Below are 14,035 nucleotides of genomic sequence, written 5' to 3'. Positions count from 1 at the left end.
GCACTTTTAACCAGTGCTTCTGCTCTCTTCTCCCGTCTCTCCTTGTGGTATTCTGGGTGCACGTTGCGGGGGAGAGGACGGACAATGATGTTCTCGCGACTGGTAGGGCAACCTTGTCGGCTGTGCCCCTATCTATTTTTCGACCTCCCCATTCAAAGATGGTTCGACCCGTGCTCGACCTACTTAATCTTTCATGTTGAGCGATTCTCACCGCTTCAGCAAGTTCCGTCCAGCTATTATGCACTCCCATTTCTATCAGGCGTTCCGTAGAAGAGGAGATGGGTAGACCCAGCGCCCTCTTGACGCAATGCCTGATGAGTGCGTCTATCTTATCTTTTTCATTGGTCCTGATGTTGAGGAACGGTGTGGCATAGCATATTCGACTTATTATGTACGCCTGCATCAGTCTCAAGAGGCTTCTCTCTTTGAGGCCTCTGCCTTTGAATGCAATCCTTCTAAATATTCCTGTTACTTGCTTCGCGTAGGTAGTGAGTTTTTTTATCGTTCCGTCGTTATACCCGTCCTCTTGAATAAAAAGTCCGAGGATTCTGATTTGCTGGACTCTTGGTACGGTTTTGCCGTCGACCTTTATTTCTACGTTAAGGTCGCCCTTGCGCCTCATTGATTTTGGATTATATATGAAAAGTTCGGATTTTTGCGGAGAGCACGAAAGACCCCTTTCGGCCGCGTAGGACACAATGGTGTCCGCCGCCGCCTGTAGGCGTTCCTCTATGCTGCCATCGCTGCCGTTGTTCATCCAGAGATTAACGTCGTCCACGTAAATGCTGAACTTCAGGTCTTTTATGACTTTAAGAGGGGCAGGAAGGCCTCTCATCACCACGTTAAAAAGGAAGGGGGAGAGCACCGAGCCTTGCGGAGTTCCTTTACTTCCCAGGTGGACAGTGGGTTATTCTAGGTCCTGAAACTTTAGTTTCAACGTCCTGTTTGTCAGGAAATCCATTACGTAATTATATGTCCTCTCGCCGACTCCTAATTCCTGTAGTCCCGCGAGAATTGCCTGGTGATTTACGTTGTCAAATGCTTTTTTTAGATCTAGTGCTAGAATTACCTTCGCGCGTCTGGATTTCGAGTCAATTATGTCATGTTGTAATCGGAGCATTACATCCTGTGTGCACAGGCCCGGTCGGAACCCGACCATCTCATGCGGCCACAGGTCGTTTTTCTCCATGAAATTAGTTAGCCTTGTTTGGATTACGCGTTCCATAAGCTTTCCAATGCATGAGGTTAGAGAAATAGGTCTGAGGTTTTCCCATTTCGGGGGCTTGCCAGGTTTTGGAATTAGCACAACGTTTGCAGTTTTCCACTGCTGGGGAAGACGACCGCTGCTCCATATTTCTTGCATGTAGTTGGTGAGTGCCGTTATGGAAGTGTCGTCTAGGTTTCGTAGCATTTTATTTGTTATTCTATCGGGGCCGGGAGCTGATCGCGTCTTTAAGCTAAGGATTTCGGCTCTAACTTCCGCTTCTGAGATGGGCGCGTCGAGGGCCTCCTTCGGTGGGCCCGCGTATTGCCTAAGAGGGAGGGATGTTGTATCGCCGACATATGTGTCTACGAGTTTAGTTATTAGTTCCGCGTCTGTCCCCTCGAACGCCTGTCTTGCCTTTGCTATTGTTGTGTTTGACTGTGTTTTCGAACTGTCGGGATTAGGAAGATATCGTAGCAGGCTCCACGTCTTTGAAAGGCTCATGTTGCCCTCCATTTCATCGCACCTGTTACACCAGTTTTGCTCGCAGAGTTTAATTGCATAATCCTCAATTTCCTTATTGTGCCTGGCTATTTTTCGCCTTAGGTTTCGGTTCCATCTCTGACACCGGAGGCGTCTTTCCATACCATTTTTTGCTTCCCACATGTGTAGGAGTTTCCTGTCGACTGTTTTCGATGCATCGTCCCCCTCTAGGGTAATGGTAGCGGATATAACGTGGTGCATGAGGGTTTTTGCCCAATCATCGATATTTTCAATATTTTCGTTCATGTTTGCAGATTCCCTAATTTGTCTGAATTTCACCCATTCGATTGCGCTGATGATCCTTTCTCGTCTTACTTTGACTCCCCGTTTAAGCGTTATTTCGAGGACGTAATGATCGCTTCCAAAGTTGAGCTCTGTGTTCTTCCACCTAAGCTCGTCTATGTTTTGGTAAATGTTAAGTCTGGGGTTGTGTCTTTGCTCACACTGTTTCCCACCCTCGTCGGGCAGCCAGAGTCTGTCTGCAGGGTGAGGTTTAATTCGTGAAAATCTTCCCATATCGGCCTGCCCTTCGGATCTTGCCTATTATATCCCCACTCTTGGTGGCAGGCGTTGAAGTCTCCTACAATTAGCAGGGGGTTAGCGCCGGCTGCCTTCATTGCTTTGCGAAATAATGTCTTGAACCTAACTTTGCGCTGCTGAGGAGAGCTATATATGTTTAGGACGAAAATACTGGGTTCCTTCTTCCCGCCCGTGATGATTTCAAAGAAAACCGCCTCAATGTCGCGAGAACTAATTTCATGTTCGATCACCGCTACGTTCCTTTTGACGAATGTAGTGACCCGGGATTTTTCTCCCCGGCCACTAGCAAACGCTTGATATCCTGATAATTTAATAACTCCTTTGCCAGTTTCCTGTAGGGCTACGGCTAGAGGTTTTTCAACTATTTGGTCGAGATGTTGTTGCACTAACGCTCGCTTGCGCGAGAATCCTCGGCAGTTCCACTGCCATACCGTCGATTAATCTTTGGTTGCGTTTTGCCCATGTTGGAATTGGTCAAGTATCCCTTCTCTCACTGTTTGCCTTTCTGCCATAGCAGCAAGAGCCGCGTTTGTTTGTTTAGGTTGTTCCTGAATTCGGTTTAGGGCGCCTATGATATTGGTCATGCCTGTCTCTAGCCGCTCGAGTCTCGCCCCGTATTTGGCGTCTAGTCTACGCTCTATTGCCGCCAGCGGATCCGTTTCCCCGCCGTCTCTTCGTTTCTGCGGGGGAGGTGGCCTGCAATGTTCAGTGATCATTGCGTCCTCCTCCGTGTCTGACGCCGCGGGTGGTGTTAGCACCTTTGGCGTCGCAGGTGGAGGTGTCGGTTTGGCTACTTGTTTTGCGGGGAGAGCCTGTGGAGGCGGGGGGCCCCGGAATTTGGCTGTGATTTGGATTGGTATTGGTCCTGGGTGAGTTTCTTAATTATCTCCCTCAGTTACTCAACTTCCTTTCTTAACTTTTCTATTTCTTTATCTTTTTCTTTGTTTTCCTCATCTTTATCCTGGGGAACCCCACTGCTGAAACTCACGGTTTTACTGTCCCCGCTCGGGCTTCGCTTTTGGGTGGCCGACGGGTTCCTTGGGTCCCTGGAGTTAGCCGTGACTCTGGGTTTGGACCCCGACCTGGACTTGGATCCGGACCGCTCCCTGATGCTGCGGGAGCTTGAATGGTGACGTCGGTGGGCGTCCTCCAACTGCGGGAAGTCCCCGCTCTGCGCCCGGAAGCCTCCGTCCCTGTCTTGAGAATATCCGCGTTGGTCACGGTGGTCTCTTCTGAATTTCGAGCGTCCTCTGCGGTCGCTCTCAGGTGTGGTGTTGGGATATTGGTGCTGCTCGTTGTGCTGCTGCTGCTGCTGCCGCTGTTGCTGCTGCTGTTCGGCAATTTTCTGCTCCCATTGACGTTTTTTGGTCTGGTAGGGGGTCCTGTAGAGTTCTCTGCACTTCTTGTCGCCAAGCGAATGGTCTTTACCGCACAGCCGACATTTTATTTCGCAGGTGTGTCCCTGATCTGGGCGCTCTTCTCCGCATCCTCTGCACTTAGCGTTATTCGGATCTGGGCAGACACCTTCGCGGTGCCCTAGGCGCCCTCATGCGTTGGAAACCTCGTATTTCTTTCTATATAAGACACATCTTTGCCATGTAAGTGAGAGTTTCACCCACCTCGGCACCTCTGGTTTTTCAAACAGTATGAGCACGGTGGTTGAGCTCCTGCCCAGGCGCCTGGCTCCTAGCACGGGGGGGTTGCCTTTGATTGTGCGTAGCCGTTGCACTATTTCTTCCTCGGTGATGCGAAGGGGAATGTCGTGTACCACCCCCTTACCGCAGTCTTCGGGCATAGCGACGTACGCCGTGATTTCAATTTTCTGGCCCTCGAATTCGAGGACGCGTAGTGCGACGTATTTTCATTTTCGTTCTTCGCTGTCTGTTGCGATGAGGATAGACTGCTGTTTCGTGTTGACCGAGAAGGTGTCTTCCGCAGCCTCTTTGATGTTTATATTCGCGGTGCGAACGATCAACTCCGCAAGTTCAATGTTGCCATACTTAAGTAGGCGGCTGACTCCTCCCCGTGGGCGGAGAATTATTGTATCAGTTCCGTCGGGTATCTTGATCGATTGCCTTTCAACCGACTTTGCTGCCAATCTCTTTCCGGCGAGCTTGGACGCGGCTCGCTCTCTCCCTTGATCATCGGTGATGTTTATGCATGACGTATTTCTCGCCACACAATGTCAGCAATCAGATTTCAGGAGTCGGCTCTTGACAGTGGGCGGTTCATTTCAGCCCATTCGTAATGCAAGTGTAATTAAGTGCTTCCCTTTCTATCATATATACCTCTGTTTTCCCTCCCCAGTTACTTATATATACCCTCCATGCATCATGAATACCGCTGCTAAAATCCGTTTCCACTTCACGTCATTTTTACGTCACCGCAAAAAGACATTTCGACACACCGAAATTTCGCGCCACAAATTTCAAACACGTGACTGTTCTGAGAACCAATCAGAGAAAAAAAATGACGCCGAACGGCGGCCATGTGTTTCGAGAATAGGGCCCCTGGTTGAGCATTCTCTATAATAATAAGTAGCACAAGTTGCTCACGGAGATGGATTTCCTTTCGGTTGTCTTCATGCTTGGTTCGGCTGCTTGTCTCAATGGCTCACATTTTCACTAGCTGCCCAAACTCTTCCCACTGAACAGCGTAACTTGCCGGTTGCTCTGTAAGCAGCGTTTCTTGTTCTTTTTCTACTCCAAGTACAAATGTTTTCTCCAACAGCTTGTCATGCATTTTTCATAAAGCCCAACTAAAGCTTTTTTTTGAACTTTTCCTGCCACAGGTTGCATCACTAGGCAATAGTCACTGAACTGTACCGGTTTAACTTCGTACGAGGTACCCAAGGGAACGATATCTGTCGACACATATATTCTGTCCAGACGAGCATGGCTTTTTCTTCTGAAGTTAGTGTATTGTGGACGTGTTCTATCCATAAAAATTACTGCCAATACCTTCTAAACTATGATCACTGACCAGGATGCTAAAGAATTCAGCCCTTTTATGACGTATTGATGAAATCTTGACCCGATCGACTGCTTGGCAAACGCAGTTCATAACACCCAAGAACATGACAGTCTTGTCGCAATTCAATACGGATTCGAGCAACTCAAAAAATCATTTGCAATTTATTTCTGCATTTGGAGAATATACACAAATGACACGAAAAGGAAGGTGTGCGCTTTCACACAAAATCAGCTACCGTATTTTTATGCCATGCTGTTACTTATAAGAGAGCACACCCTCCTGACGCTCCGACAGAATGGCCCACACAAACACCTCAAAGTGCCCACGAAAGGCGGACACCATTCGATCTGTTGCTTCCTGGATTTCAATTTAAATTTCCTGGATTGCGACTACGTGAAGGTCATTATCTAGAAGCAGCCGATTAAGCTGGCATTGTCTCCTTCTTGCTCCAAGGCTTCGAATGTTTAAAGTAGCTACAGGTAGCACTTCGCAGATTTCGACTGCCATATCGCAAGAAAAAGCCGCCCTATTGCATAAAGTTCGCCGTCGGTACACTTACCACTTACCCACCTACACCCAAAACCAAGCTAAACAGCTTAAATTTACGCGAGGCGGTTTGCCCGCCTGCCGTGCGTACACTGGGATATTTGGCCGCGATTTTAAGGTCGAATGCCTGATACCTGGTGCTTTTGGTGGTAGCTCACTGCTACCACTGCGGTCCAAATGAGGCACACCCGACCTGGTTTCGTTGTGGGCACGTTTTACAGCGGCGAGGCTGGTTGAAGCTGGTTGAATATTCATGGGCTCGACCACAGTTTATGTGACTTCCGCCACAGATTTCACAGGTGTCACCGTCACCTCTTTCGGTGTGTCAGCGGCTGCTGCGCAATTTGCGGACAGCTGTTCTGTCGCTGCGGCGACGCTAGATTCTCCTTCTGGTTGTTAAGTTGGGGCAGACGTCAACGTGATTTCCTTGACCGTGGGCTCACTTGCCGCCTTCGAAGCCTCCTCCGCGTCCACTTTGTCCATAAGAAGCTCCGACGCGACTTCACTGCTCACGGGCCCGCTGACGTTGGCGTAGGTACGAGCGCACTGCACTTCATCATGCCCGAACCGACGGCAGGATCCGCACCGTGGAATCCGGCGCTCTCGGCGGATGTGTACTGTGCGGCGGCTTCGCAGACAGAGCGGAGCCCTGCCAAGGACGACCACGAGAGACAACTTGCCCGCGACGTTTACTTGGTGGGGCAGGTCGTCCTGCTTGACGCCGGAGAGCCCTGCCCGGGACGACCACGAGAGCCAGCTCACTCGCGACGATTACCTGGTGGGGCAGATCGTCTAGCTTCACGCCGGTGTGCAACCTCAAAGTCACGAGCCTCGTCGCTGAGCCCTTGTCAGACACGCCTTGTACGTGCCAGCATTCTCTTGAGACGTCAGTCACTTTTCCATACGATGAGAAGGCGGCTCGAGCCGCACATCCTCTTCAGGAACGCCATGAATCAACCAGTGCAGCATCATTCGCACGTCCTGGTTGCGGGATCGATGCCAACTCAGCGACTGCCCTTTACTTCCAAGTCACCGGCACTCACAATTTTCATTACTATTTTCGTGTCTTTGAATGTCACTGCCCGCGCCGCTTTTCGATGGAGGCGAAAAGCAAGGCGCCCGTGTGCTGTGCGATGTCAGTGCACGTTAAAGAACCCCAGGTGGTCGAAATTTCCGGAGTCCTCCACTACGGCGTCTCTCATAGCCTGAGTCGCTTTGGGACGTTAAACCCCACAAACCAACCAACCAACATATGATTCATGCGATACGCCCCGAGGGCGACCACTTCCGGCAAGAGCGATATCTGAGCGAGTGCATGTCTAAAATCTTCCACCCGATATTGCCGGGCCCTAACATCGCCGTGCAAAAACACGATATTCGTAACTATTCGCCCTGTAGGAAGACTTTACAATACGACCTGATACTCGGTTCCTGATGAAAAATTAGTATCGAAAGACCTGTTTTCGTGGCTGCACATAGCCGCTGTAGCCGCTCCAACGGAGCCCGTCATCGCGCGTCCGTCACGCTCAGCGGCCGGAAGTCCCTCGGCCACGACTGCGGTTGAGGGCAGTAGTAAATGTTCTCGCTCTCGCGCATGCATGAAAACTTTAATTTGGTAAACCAAAGGGGTATGGCCTATGATGCACAGCCGACAGGATTCGAAACTGGGAGGGGAGACCCCAATGAATTTCGAGTTATTCGCCTTAACCATTCTGCCCCGACTGCTTTTCTTTTTTTACGGACTTGGCAACAGCAAAAGAGCGTTGAGAGATCGAGTAGAATTGCAAACACGTCACTTTCTTACAGGTGCCTTGTGATAGAATAAATTAAGTGACGTGAGCTTGTGCAAGACAGACAGACATTTTGGGGTTCAGATTGTGCTCCGAAAATATCACGCGCGTACATTACACTTTAAACAAAATTTTGATGGACTAGGTGTACAACAATAAGCTCATGGCGAACATCCATTCGCGTTCTCCATATGCTGTGCATACACAAGACCATTAATAAATCACCCGGCACTTCTCCTGGCTGGGGGCATGGCAGGTAGCGTATGCAAATGGTGTTATTGGCAAGTCCTTTTTGATAGTGCGTTGTAGTACGTCCCACAAAAAAACCCCGCGTCGTGACAGTCAAGGAAAATGTGCTCCATAGACACCAGTTTTTTACAAATTAAACAATCAACAGACCAATGCACAAAAAGACCTCTGCTTTCCAGCCATAGCTTTATCGCAAAAGAGTGCCGGTATGCAATTGAAAAAAGAAAGATTTAGCGGCCGTTCTGATGGGCATTTTGTTCACTCTGAAAAGCACGTCCCGCTCCGGACCCAAAGTATATGCTTCGCGATAAGAGGCACAGGTAAAAAGGATTCCAATAAATTTTTGCAAAGCCGTTTTCGTGTAACATTATACATATGCTCATTTGAAAACCTCACCTTCACTATTTGGAAAGACGCGACAACTTCGCGAATGAAAGCACTTAGAGCCATTGACCATATATTAATAGACGAAACTACATATTCAGGCAGGAAATCACGCAATTGCACTTGGATTGCACATCGCACATCGCTTTGTTCGCACAGAAAAAAAAGAGCCTGGATACAATCTGCTTTTAGAATAAATGTGACAACCTCAGTCCGCCGTTACATACCGTATGAACAGATTGTATCGACAGGTACGATCTTTGCCAAAAGTAACCAGGCTCCAGGATCTGCTTCTATGCCATGTGGTAGCAGATTCATATCAAATCTGAAGCTCTAAATCTCTGCAATGTAAATGTAAGCGCATGTACGCATTTCTTAACTAGTTGTGATAAAGTGGGAATCCTTATTGGCTTTATAATACAAGTGAAAGCAAGCCATGCAGCCTGGTTACTTTTGGCTAAGAAGGTACGCTCCCATGTTGAAGGCCGCACAAACGTGGCAAACACCCTGTGAAACTCGGCCAGGACTGCATTTGAGTGCCGTAGCAAATGTTCTCGCTCTTGAGCATGCACGATTACTTTAATTTAGTAAAACAAAGGTGCATATCCCATGTTACGCAGCCGACAGGATACGAACCTGTGGAGGGAGACCCCATTGGATTTCAAGTCAATCACCTTAACCACTGGCCCACGACTGCTTCTTTTTTCCTTTATTTCCGGTTAACAATGATATTTAAAGTGGGGCAAAGTAAAAGTATAATGCCACAAAGCGCTCTAGCAAACGTAAGGGGTCCACAAAATTTCAAAAACGCTTTAGGTTGGCCAGTTCACTCAGAACTGGAATCCGTTTAGGTTTCTCACTTTGGTTATTATAGATGGCGGTCAGGTTGTTGATGCTCTGAATAAAATACTCCCTCGCTGAGCGAGCATCCACGTCCGCGTGTCTCACAACCATTCTCATTTTCGATACACTGTGGAGGCAAAGCAATACGAATAAGTCGTATGTCACACCCACTTGATTATGGGCCGGTAGGAACCGTACACCTTATGGTGTAATTGGCAAGCCCTTTTTCAACGTCCTCTGCAGAATATCCCAGCAGTCAAGAAAAATATGGTCTATGGTTCGTGGCTTATCGGAAATCAAGCCGTCCACAAACCACGGGACAAAGAAACCTTTTCCCTCAACCACGGTTTAACAGGTAATGTACCGCGGTGTAAGAGGAAGGAAAACCTTTTTTGCTGACGACCTTTCTGGCATCTTTTTAACACTTTTCAAGACATCCTTACCTTCCCCTCCATAGTGTAGTGATCGATACAACGGCACTGGCATCATTACAATAAGCAGCTTACACAGTTGCTTTTGCGTTACAGCGCATAGGTATTACATTGAGAATCTCACTTTTAAAATGTTAAAGGAAGCCACAACCTCGCGCAAAAAACACACATTCTTCTGTGTTTGATGTTGCTGAACACCGAAAATTCGGGTAAGTCTTGGCTCAATAAACATGGAAAACCATATGAAGAAAAAGGTCGGTTTGGTTACGTAAGAACATAAACGTGGATACTATTTGTCGTAAAAACAAATGGGCCAATTCAAGCCCTCAAATGTTACAGAGCGAAACAAATTTATACGGCTTGTTCTCCCCAAAACTGAACACGAGACGAAAACCGCTAGCAATCTGAAATTTCTAGACGCCGACCCTAGAGATGGACAATGCTTGCAACACATACCGGACTTTCACAACAATGAACAAATTGCACACAAAGGCGACGGTAGGAAATGTTCTCGCTCTCGCGCATGCATGGATACTTCACTTTAGTAAACCAATGGTGTACTGCCCATGTTACGCAGCTAACAGGATTCGAACCTGTGCAGGGAGATTCCAATGGATTTCGAGTCCATTTCTTTAACCAATCGGCCGCAACTGCGGTTTAGCGCAGCAGCAAATGCTCTCGCTGTCGCGCATGTGTGAATGCTTTAATTTAGTAAAGCAAAGGACGCGGCCGCTTTGACATGAGAGAATCTATTACCCAATAATACCGAGACTATTGCGAAGAAAAAAAAGTACACAACCAACAGCGGCACCTGCAGAATGACAGACACATACATCAAAATGCGTACAGAAAGCGGACACCATTCGCTTCTTGACTCAATTTTCGTTTCTTGCACGGCCAACGTGCAGATCGTTATCTAGAAGAAGGCGACTAAGCTGACACTGTCGCCTTCTTGCTAGAAGGCCTCTCACTTTTATAGTTGCTATACGCAGTGCTTCACTTAGGATATTCGCCATATCGAAAAAAAGAAGAAAAAAAAAGCGCCTGCTAAAATGGTGTCTGCCTTCGCGCCACACCTCAAGAATACCCTAAACCCAAAAGGACACTCTGTACAAGAAACTATGGAGGCGGTTTCCTCCCGCCTGCCCTGTATCGACCGAAATGCTCGACCGCGGCTTCAGGGTAGACCGCCTCAAACCTTGTGTTTTGGGTGGCGGCCCGTCCCCACCGTTGCCGTCCTGTTGCAGCGCTCCGCTGTCGACGTCGTCATGGGGGCGCTTTCCGGCCACCAAGGTAGCCGCGCCGGAAAGAATATCCCTGCCCTCACAAATGGGAGGAATGCGAGAAGCCCCAGTATCGACTGAGGGATTCGCCTTGCCCTCCTACCTGGGCCCGACGTCCTGGTGAGGCGCTGTCACGAAATCGGCGCACATTTTCATCAAGCCGGCACGGCGCGAGGCCCGCGCGGCGTCGCGTGGAAAGCATGTAGAGAAAAGCCCCCTTCCCCGCGCGGGAGAGCGCGTAGCTTTGTACGCGTTGTCGTCACCCTCTTTCCCATTGGCCGGGGAGGACGGTGGTTCATCGGACTGGAATCCGCCCGAAAATTCGAGAATCTTCTATGGGACATGGCCAATGACGACGCGCAGCTCGATGGGAGGAGAAGAGAGCGCTATAACCAGCGAAGCTAAGTGTGTGTGCGCACTAGCTTTGACGCGTGCTAACAGACAGACGCGGCGCGCCCTATTTAAAGAGACCGCGCCGCTTGTTGAGTCAGTCAGTCAGTCGGTCAGTCAGTTCGTCAGTGTTTTGCGACGTGCTCGCCTGTGCTTCGGCTGGACTCCCGGGGATCACCCGCTGCTGGCAACCTGACCGACTTTCAAGGGCGCGGCGCTCGTTTCGTATGGCGGCCACATCGTGACTCTTGAGGCGTCGGACTGCAACAGTGCCCGGTGAACAATTTGGTGTTTGTTTATGTAACTCTTTCGTGTTTGATCTGCCTCTGTGTTATTGAATCATTCTGTAGCTGCATGCTTAGCGTTTGTATTATTTGAACCTCTCGTCTGTGTATTTCAAGTGATCTTGTGTATTCCTTTTGTATCGTCTCTTGCTGTACATAAATTGTGTTTTGTTTGTTACTTCTGACTCAATCCTTACTCTGGTTTGAACCGGCGACAGCTGGGCACCAAACGGCCACCCCCTTTCTTTCACTACTAGGTAGTTGAATTCCGGCTGAGCTTGCCACGCAGGTCGAGGGCATCTCCTTTACGACCGGAACAACTACCCCCACTCACTCTAAGGGTGTCTGGGAGTGTGCGCACCGTTAAGGGTGCATCGTTAATAATAACCCCTAATTATTAACGGGTGACAGGCGCTGGTTCGCGTGTTGTAACGTCCGCCTCAACCACGGTTTTCTCGTGCTGCGCCACCCCCAGGGCAGTCTCCGTCTCACCCGCAACAGTCTCAGTCGTAGCGGACGATGCCTCTTCCATATCTGCCTCGTCCTTAAACAAGACGGATGCGTCCTGGGCGTTCAAGGGTCCGATCACTTTTGTGTAGTTCCACTCGAGCTGGCTCTCCTGGTGACCGAACTGTCGACAGGCACCGCACCTTAGTATGCGGCCCTCCGGACGGGTTTCGCCGGTGCCGTGGCAGCGTACTGTAAAAACAAACACACCTTATGAGGTTTTTTCGCTTGCTTATAGCGAATAGCCTTACTCCTTCTAAAAAAAGTGGCTTCAGTGTGCCAGTACACCCTTAAAGATGGCGATTCGATTGTCATAACACCCTTCTATGGGGTCAATGCACTCGGGTTTTTTCGTCACCTTTACAACCTATTGCTAGGTGGGAGCAATGGCATTGCACCCTTCACCCCTTGAAAAAAATCAGTGCGGATAACCTGCATATGTTGCATTCCCTATTTAGAAATTAATTTTGCCACTACACGTTCTTTAATGCTTTTCCTATGTGCACATTTGCAATCAAGCTTAATGGTATACCTGGTAACCACCTATAATGCCAAATGAGCATGTAAAGAGATGCTGCATGCCATTATTTTGACATCTCGAATGGCCCATACCAGTATGATTGTTTTCTCAAATTCACAGAGCATGTTATGAAAAAAATGTCACGGCTTCACACACAGAAGGAAACTGGACGTCTTTTATTCGTCATAGAAGTTTTAGGGTCCGGGCTAGTGGGTGGGGAGGGTTCAAGGTGGGCGCTTGTGTTCTGTCTCTTCATTGATGCGCGCTATGCAACCTCATTTATTTACCAATACTGCCGCTCTCAACCGAGAGCCTAGAAGACGAGCAAAAACATACATTTTATGTACGCAAATACATAAAAAAGAAAGCAAAACAGTTCCAACAAATGCAGACAACGAAGCATACACTTTTTGTGAAAAACAACCGAACAATGCGCCCAACAGCATGACGACATTTTTTAAAAAACGACAGTAAAACTTTTTGTAGTATGCAACAATAATCGGAGTACACAATATCAATCCTACGCTTTGTCAGTGTCAACGCGTGCACTCGTACGACATTCAGCCTTGTGCGATGAAATAAACGTCGTGCAGCGCATCTTAGCTTCGACACGCAGACGCCCAAAAAGAGGTGCTCTATAAAGCAGCACAAAATATCGGGCCCCTTGTCATATGCCAAACTGATCAGCCAAAATCCACCCATTATTGCAACAATACCCTCAGTAGAGTCGAGGACTCGAGGAAGCTTCCGCTGCTCAATGAAGGGGAAATGCTCTGCAGTTTTTTTTTCCCAGTATATCCGACGCACGCCGTGGAAGGCTTTTGTTCCTGTTCGTTGATAAAATTGTGAAAGAAGTGCATAAGAGAGCAGCTGTATGAATGTGCACTACGCATGTCAAAAAGCAAATTCAACATATTTTTCTACTCTGTAATAAGGCTACACATATGCCCCTTTAGTGTACAGCAGAGTGCTGAAAAAGGGCCCCATTGGAAACCACTGGTGGTTATTTCACAATTAACAATGCAGAGTATACTGTTATACCCAGGAGGCACAAAGCTGGCAGTCCTTGATGAAGTATAAATGAGAGCACGTAAGATCAACCCATCTTGATTCATGCAGCATGCTGTTGCATGGTATTTTTAGATTATGCAAGCTATTTGTCAAATAAAAATGGCTACACTCATCAGAAGCACCTGGGTTAGAGAACTTGCATGCCCCACGAACTTTTCATTTCACATGAACTGGAATGTTTAACATGATAGTTAAAAATGTAAGTAACTGATAGCTTGTTAAAGTATGCAGAAGGAAAAATACCAGCTGGATTTCTATCACTCCTAACAGCATTCGCAAGATTACAAAAAAGTTTTTCAAAAATAGTAACGAATTAAATTATTCAAGACTGGTAATGCAGGCCAAAAGGCAAAAATACTGCCTTGTATTTTACATAATGGTTTAACAGCATTTGTAAATTGATCTACCCTGTTAAAAAAATCAGCACCTGCCAGTGCGAAATCGTTTCTTTTTCACACATTTCTGTTGGGTGCGCTG

The sequence above is a fragment of the Amblyomma maculatum genome, chromosome 2 (assembly GCF_055883805.1).
Source record: "Amblyomma maculatum isolate TAMU_Amacu chromosome 2, ASM5588380v1, whole genome shotgun sequence".
NCBI classification, from domain to species: domain Eukaryota; kingdom Metazoa; phylum Arthropoda; class Arachnida; order Ixodida; family Ixodidae; genus Amblyomma; species Amblyomma maculatum.
Note: the sequence above shows the minus strand (reverse complement) of the source record.